At 49.8% G+C, this 7,050-nt stretch overlaps 1 long non-coding RNA gene across 1 annotated transcript; it reads left to right on the top strand.

Moving 5' to 3' along the window:
- Positions 1-1,765: 1,765 nt before the first annotated feature.
- On the top strand, positions 1,766-4,705 carry LOC133575212 (uncharacterized). The gene is made up of 3 exons (XR_009811471.1): positions 1,766-1,908; positions 3,556-3,680; positions 4,548-4,705. It is a non-coding gene; the product is annotated as an uncharacterized lncRNA (long non-coding RNA).
- Positions 4,706-7,050: the final 2,345 nt, after the last annotated feature.

Here is a 7,050-nt window from a genome sequence, read left to right as displayed (position 1 = left end):
AATTTTTTTTGTCAGCCTTTCTCTTTTTTTGTAAAGGGGGCTCACATGCCTGCAAATGTTTAGCTAGTCCTCGGCTTGAAAATGTCTCTCCCCATAGCCCGTGTGTGGTATAGCGGCTGAAGAGTAGTTTCAAACTGAATAACCAGCAGCCTTCAGGCAATAAACCTAGCGTTAATGAAAACAATAACAAAAACTGCTAATTAATGACTTTATAAGCAACACGTTAGGTTACTCCATACAGCAAAAATTAATCTGCGTACTTTCAAAATTTTAAATGCTAAATATCTTTAAAAAAAACGACACCAGTGCAAAGGGAAACAGTGTTTCAATGGTATTTGAACCATAATGATATTAAAGGAGCTAGGCATTTTTGAAGCTAAATTTTTTTCGCTTTTTAAGACTAAGAAAATAAGTCACCTACTTTTTGGAAAGTGAACTTTAAAACATAATAATTGCATGAATAAAAAGTAAGTAACTTAAAGAAAATCCCTTCATGCAATGTTATAAAACTTGATAGATTTTCTTTTTAAATTATTTAATGAACCAAGTACCGACGTTACAATAAAAAATAGCTGTAACTTCCATATTTTGTTGAATTTTCAAACAGTGTTTTACAGTGAATAACCATAGCAGTGGACTTTTTTCCGGATGAAATGTTACAATGTTTGTTTTGTTTGTCCAAGGCGGCGCCTGCAGCCTCACAAAAAGATTTTACGGAAGCTTATAAACCATGATAGGATGCTTAGGACACAGGCCCATGTAGTGGGCCTGCTGCGATGGAAGAACCTCCGGTAATTTCACTGCAGCCTGGAAGTTGTCGTCGTACATCAGAATGTGTACGAGGCTCCACTCCTTCGACATGGCAAAGTGGTTCCAAAGTCTCTCACAAAGCGCAAAAAGATATTACCTCGCTGTACTTCAAATTGCTTAAATGACAAGGTTTAAAAGTGAATATGGAAAGTTTGCTGCGGGAGCCAACTCAACACACGTCTGCTCAGCACAGCACATTATAAGTACAATACTTATTCATTGTTCTCATATATGACAGGGAAGCAAAGGAGAGAGCGGACCGATGGGCGTTCCAGGTGCTCAAGGTCTGAGTGGAACCAAAGGAGACAAGGTATGTGGTGAAAAAGTCCACCAGGAGGCAGTGTTTACCCAGGAGTTGAATACAAGTCTTACATTCAAGCAGAATGAAATATTTCTGTCCTTGTAGTGCTTCAGTACTTTGAATTTATTCTGAAGATAGTATATTATGTAAGTATTTATCAATACTTACAATTTCTTCTAAAGACAGTATAACATCTGTTTATGTCCTTGTAGTACATCATTATGCTGTTTTTTTTAAATTATTTATTTATTTTTTATTAAATCAACATAAAAAACATAAGATACACTTACAATGAGTGCACCAGTGACGTGCAGTCAGGGGAGGCTGGAGAGGCAGTGCCTCACGTGCCATCATGGAAAGAAAAAAAATTATTAAATTGTTATATGTATCCAGGGTTAGGGTTAGGGTTAGGGTTAGGGTTAGGGTTAGGGTTAGGTTTGGGGTTAGGGTTAGGGTTAGGGTTAGGGTTAGGGTTAGGATTGGGGTTAGGGTTAGGATTGGGGTTAGGGTTAGGGTTAGGATTGGGGTTAGGGTTAGGGTTAGGGTTAGGGAAGAGGGGGGGTGGGGGGATATAAGGAAAATAAAGAGGGGAAGTACAGAGGGAATGTGCGCTGTCCTTCGACAATCCAACCGGCTAACACTCACATCTCGTTTAGGCCCCCCGGATATCTGGTGCCCAACTTTACGATCCAGAGGAGCTCCGCCCTGTGACGTTGGGCGAGGCTCCATCTGGGGTTCATCTCGAGGACAGTCACCCGGACGGAAGACCAACCGTGTCGGACAAAGTGCTGGACCAGGTGAGTGTCGGTATTTTTGTGTCTAACGATGTTGTACTTGTGTTGGGCGAATCTCCTAGCTATGGTATTGCCCGTCTCGCCCACGTACATCTCGCCACATCGTTGACACCGAATCACATATACACAATTCTGGGTGTGTCGGCCGCCACGGCACAACGGCTGGAAAACCTTGCGGTTGTGGGGGTTCACCAACCATTGCGCGCGGCGGACAAGGGTGTCCCTCCGAGTGGAGGGCGGGTCTCTCAATGAGCTGACCCTGGCCCTGACCAACAGATCACTCAAGTTAGAATTCTTCCGGTAGGCCGGCACCACATAATGCTCCGGCAGCCTCCCACTACTCTCCAAAAAGGTCCGGAAGTTGTTTTTGACCTTTCTAACGACCCGTACGGCCGCGGGAGAGTAGGTGGTGATCAAGGGGATCACGTCTGTCCCAGGGGGAGGTCCCTTCGGGTCCAGGAAGACCCTCAACTGCCGTCTGAGGAAGGACCTGGAGTAGCCCCTCCTCTTCAGGGCAGAGAAGAGGGCCTTCGAGGCCACCAGGAAGTCCTCCCGCCTGGTGCAGATACGATGAAACCTAAGTAATTGGGATTTCACCAGCCCCGCAAAGGTGTGCTTGGGGTGGAAGCTGCTTTTGTAAAGGAGCGCATGGGTGTCGGTCCCCTTGAAGAACACCTTAATGTCCAAATGTTGCGTTTTATCAAAATTCGGACCCTTGAATGTCGTGGTATCCAAAAAGTCGACGGATGTGATGCTCGTGGTCGACTTGATGGTAATGTTTTTATTGTGAGTGTTCAGCGCGTTCAAAAATATGCCGAACTCCTCACCGGAATGAGTCCAGACGCCCCATATGTCATCAAGGTACCGGAAGTAGTGGAGAGGACGTTTTGGGCAAGAGGCCAAGGCCGCGGTCTCCCACTCTGCCATAAAAATGTTGGCATAAGCCGGCGCAAATTTCTTGCCCATAGCAGTGCCCTTAATCTGGAGGTAGAAACGACCATCGAACTCAAAATCGTTTCTCCTCAAATTAATTTCAAGGAGCTGCAAGAGCTCCTTTTCAGGCCTGCTGATGTCACGGTACCTGTGGAAGACATTTTTGACAGCCTGGACACCCTCACTGATGTCAATGTTTGTATACAGGCTGTCAATGTCAATGGTAAATAAGATGGCATCTGGGGGAATGTGCACATTCTTGATTTTATCAATGAAATCATAAGTATCCCTGAGGTAGCTGTCGTGTCGAACGGAGAGGGGCGTTAAAAAATGGTCGATGTACTCTGCCGTTCTGTACGTCTCGCTGCCGCAGTCAGACACAATGGGTCGGCCCGGAGGGATCTCGTGGGGCTTACTCCATTTGTCTGGCTCCTTGTGAATTTTGGGGAGCATATAAAACCTGCGGGAGCGAGGGTCCGGTTCCCCCAGGAGATACCTTTTTTGTTTCAAATTGATAAATTTTTTAAGTAGAAGATTATCGAGAATCTTTTCTACCATGGGGATGGTTTGGGGATAAATTGGTTCCGGCAGGGGTTTATAATAGGTCATATCACCCAACTGTCGAGAACCCTCCCATATATATTGCGATCTGTCAAAAATGACAACAGCGCTCCCCTTGTCAGCTGGTTTGATCACAATGTGTTTGTTTCTTTTCAGACTATAAAGGGCCTCCACTTCTTCGCGTGTCAAATTGGGGGTGACCGCAGGTGCGCAGCCCGAGCCGGACAATGTGAGCCCATCGGCCTGGACCATCGCCTGGAATTCCGGAGGCAAAAGTCCAGGTGAGGGCTCCCAGCCGGAGCGGGCTGTGAATGGTGTGGGTCTGAGAGTCTCTTGTTTCTCATAATACAGGGCCAGTTTGACACGTCTATGGTAGCGCTGGAGGTCAAATTGAAGTTGATGATGCCAGTCACTACTGAGATTGGTAGAAGGAATAAAGTTGAGGCCCTTGTTGAGGAGGGAGATTTGTGAAGGGGTCGGCGTGAAATTATGGGCCAAATTTATCACGTTCTTATTGCCCCCCCGAGTGTTCGGGATTATGGGGATTCCCAGTTTAAATAAGTAAGCCAGTGCACGAGCATTAGCTCGGCTGTGTCCCGAGTCCAATGGATCAGGTCAGGTTGGGTATCAAATGCCTGGCTGTTGAGGGCCGGGATGTGATCATAATGGTTCCTGATGTAACTATTCAGACTCCCGAGGTTGGTTTTCTGCTCCGCGGGCAGAGAGGCTGAATAATTGATCAGGGGGATTAGCACCCGGGCACGTGGGAAGGTGTTCCTGGCTGCCCTGAGTGCCCCTTGGAGCTGCTTAATAGTAGTCTCCTTAACCTTCTGTTCACGGTTGTTGATCCCAAAGGCTAGTACCAACACATCCACCTGGTCCAGCACCATGTCTCTCGCGGCTGTGGCCCTAGCTAGGATGGCCTCCGCGTGGCGGAAGGTGGCCCCCGGGTAACTGTCTATTTGTAGGTCGTTCACCTCGAAGGTTGGTATGCGACTCAGATTGGAGTCGCCGATCATCAAGAGCCTCTCGCTGACCGACAACTTCCAATCTGACAATTTTCTATTTGAATTGTCGTGTCTAGTGGGCTTACGGGGAGGGCCATAAGGGAATTCCTCCTCTGAATCGGTACCCTCTGAATCCGACAGGTGTTGTGGAGTGCCTGGGACAAAAGAAGTGCCTGGGACAGAAGGCCACTTACCCGTCGCCTCCCCCGGCGCCCCAGGGAGATGAGGGACCCGATCGGGAGGCGAGCAGAGAGGGGAAGGGGGAGGAGGAATAACATGGAGCCCCCCACGGTCCTGTCCCCGCTGAGGTGAGTCCGGGTATTCCACGAGCGGGGCCCCGGGAGATGTGGGCTCCCGTGGCGAATGTTCACTCTGTGATGTGGTCCCCTCTTCCGTCTCATGGCTGAGTTGGGACCCGTCGGAGGACGTGGAAGAGTTGTGTGTGGACATCATCGGCGAATGCTCCAAGCGATCCTGCTCCTCGTCCCGAAGATCCAGGAGCGGAGCCACGGAGACTGCGGACCCCTGTGGTGAGTCACTGTCGTCCTCGGTCTGGGTGGGGGTATCCTTCTGTGTTATGTCCGCTCTGTGTACCACGACGGTGGGATCCTGTCTTGCAGGTGATCCCGGCGGAAGTGCCCTGCGGCGTGTGGGAGGAGACTGGGTCGGAGGAGTCTCCCGTGTGGTGTCGTCCACAGGGCGGCGTTTCTCCCTCTGCTCCCTAGGTGGTTCCCTGGCTGCAGGAGCCGGCGGACGGCGGGGGAGGAAGATCGGGGCCATCCGCAATGGAGGGACCGCTGCTCGATCCACCTCCGGAGACCAGTCTGAGCGGGGGGCGTCGGTGCTGGTGGCCACCGATGCACGGGTGACGGTCTGCACTGGAGGGCTCCCTGCCCGTACCACGCCAGGAGTCCTATCTGCGCCGACAGGATCTGTGGCGGTGGCCACCGATACCAGGGCGGCGGGCCGGGGTGGCGAGGAGCGGACCGGGTGTGGCACCTCAGTGTTGACAGGGAGGTCGTCAAAAGCCCTGACAATCCGAGTCTCGGCCTGCCGGAGAGTGTCTCCCATCAGTCTGCGTCCCAGATGCTTCCTGGTCCATGTGGAGGCCAGCTGGAAAGCGGGTCTCCAGTCCTCACCAGTAAATTTGGTTATTTTGTCCATTTCCTGGTGTAAAGTTTTTTCATAGTGTTCTCTTAAAATGACGACCGTTGTGTGTGCCCAATTTTGGGCATTTTCTTTGATGAATGCTTCCGTCTCAGGGCTGGTCACCGCCGATCTAATCATGGTGGAAAGCGTCTGTTCCATTTTTAATATTGCCTGTGGAAAAGTGTCTTTTGTGACATTATTCCAATGGTGTGTGATTTTAATGATATTATAACAACACTTGGCTTTTAAATTCCCCTCTATGTCTGTTGTGAAGTTATTGGGGGGTACATTCCTCCTAAAAGCGTCCTGACGCTGATTGCGTGTCTGCTTGGGACGGGCATGATTGCGGGGACGCCTTTGTGGGTAATGTTCAGGCATTAAATGTTCAGGCACAAAATGTGTTTGAGGACGGGGAGCCCTGCGGGGACGCCTTTGTGGGTATTCAGGCATAAAATGTTCAGGCCTAAATTGTGTTTGAGGACGTGGAGGAGTGCGGGGACGCCTTTGTGGATAATGTTCAGGCCTATAATGTGTTTGAGGACGGGGAGGATTGCGGGGACGCCTTTGGGGATACTGTTCAGGCATAAAATGTGTCTGAGGATAATATCTCTGATGCACAATGTCCCTGCTGTGTTGAGTGGAGCGTGCATTGCTCCATAGGTTCCGCTGAGGGGCGCTGTGGTGCTCCTCCTGGTGTGCGCCCTCGGGGTTAGGGTTAGGGTTAGGGTTAGGGTTAGGGTTAGGGGTTAGGGTTAGGGTTAGGGTTAGGGTTAGGGTTAGGTGTTGGGGGTAGGGTTAGGGTTAGGGTTAGGGTTAGGGGGAGGGGCTAGGCACTGTCCATCAACGGTCTGCCCAGTGACACCCCACCAGACGCACACCCCCCAGGGACCCCAAATGAACACCATCGAACGCGGTGTCAGACACATCAACCACTGATACAATTTTCAACATGCGACGCGTTTCGGCCTTCTTTGGCCTCTTCAGGCATGTATTGTCTGAGCTTCAACATTTTTTTACTCTCAACAGCATGATGTCCCCTCATCAGCTGGAGGCCAAATGGAGCAATTGGCAGGAGGAGGTTTTATTTGAGTGCTGCAGGGGGCGGGGCAATTGCTCACACCTGCAGTCATCAGTCACTCCACTGATCACCAAGGGAAATATCTGGTGTTACACAAATCATTCCAAAAAATATCAAAATAAATATTCATGGGTAATCACTGCACACAAAACAAATAATCACAGCAAACCAGCCGCAGGTAAAAGATCACGGCAAACAAATACAGGTAAGTATATCACTGCAAACAAATCCAGGTAAGTATTTCATAAATAACATCCAGATAAATCCCCGGTGTCTGTGACCTCTGACCCCTATTTTAGGATGTGTCTGAAAAAATCAGAGCCCACACCGCATCAGACGATGCCAAATAGAGCCCCCGGGGGGCCGTACGAAGGGCAAGGCGCCACCCAACGGACAGATCGGAGGCACGGGCTAGTT

Source organism: Nerophis lumbriciformis, linkage group LG35 (assembly GCF_033978685.3).
Source record: "Nerophis lumbriciformis linkage group LG35, RoL_Nlum_v2.1, whole genome shotgun sequence".
Lineage (NCBI taxonomy): Eukaryota > Metazoa > Chordata > Actinopteri > Syngnathiformes > Syngnathidae > Nerophis > Nerophis lumbriciformis.
This window is presented reverse-complemented; position numbering and strand designations above follow the sequence as displayed.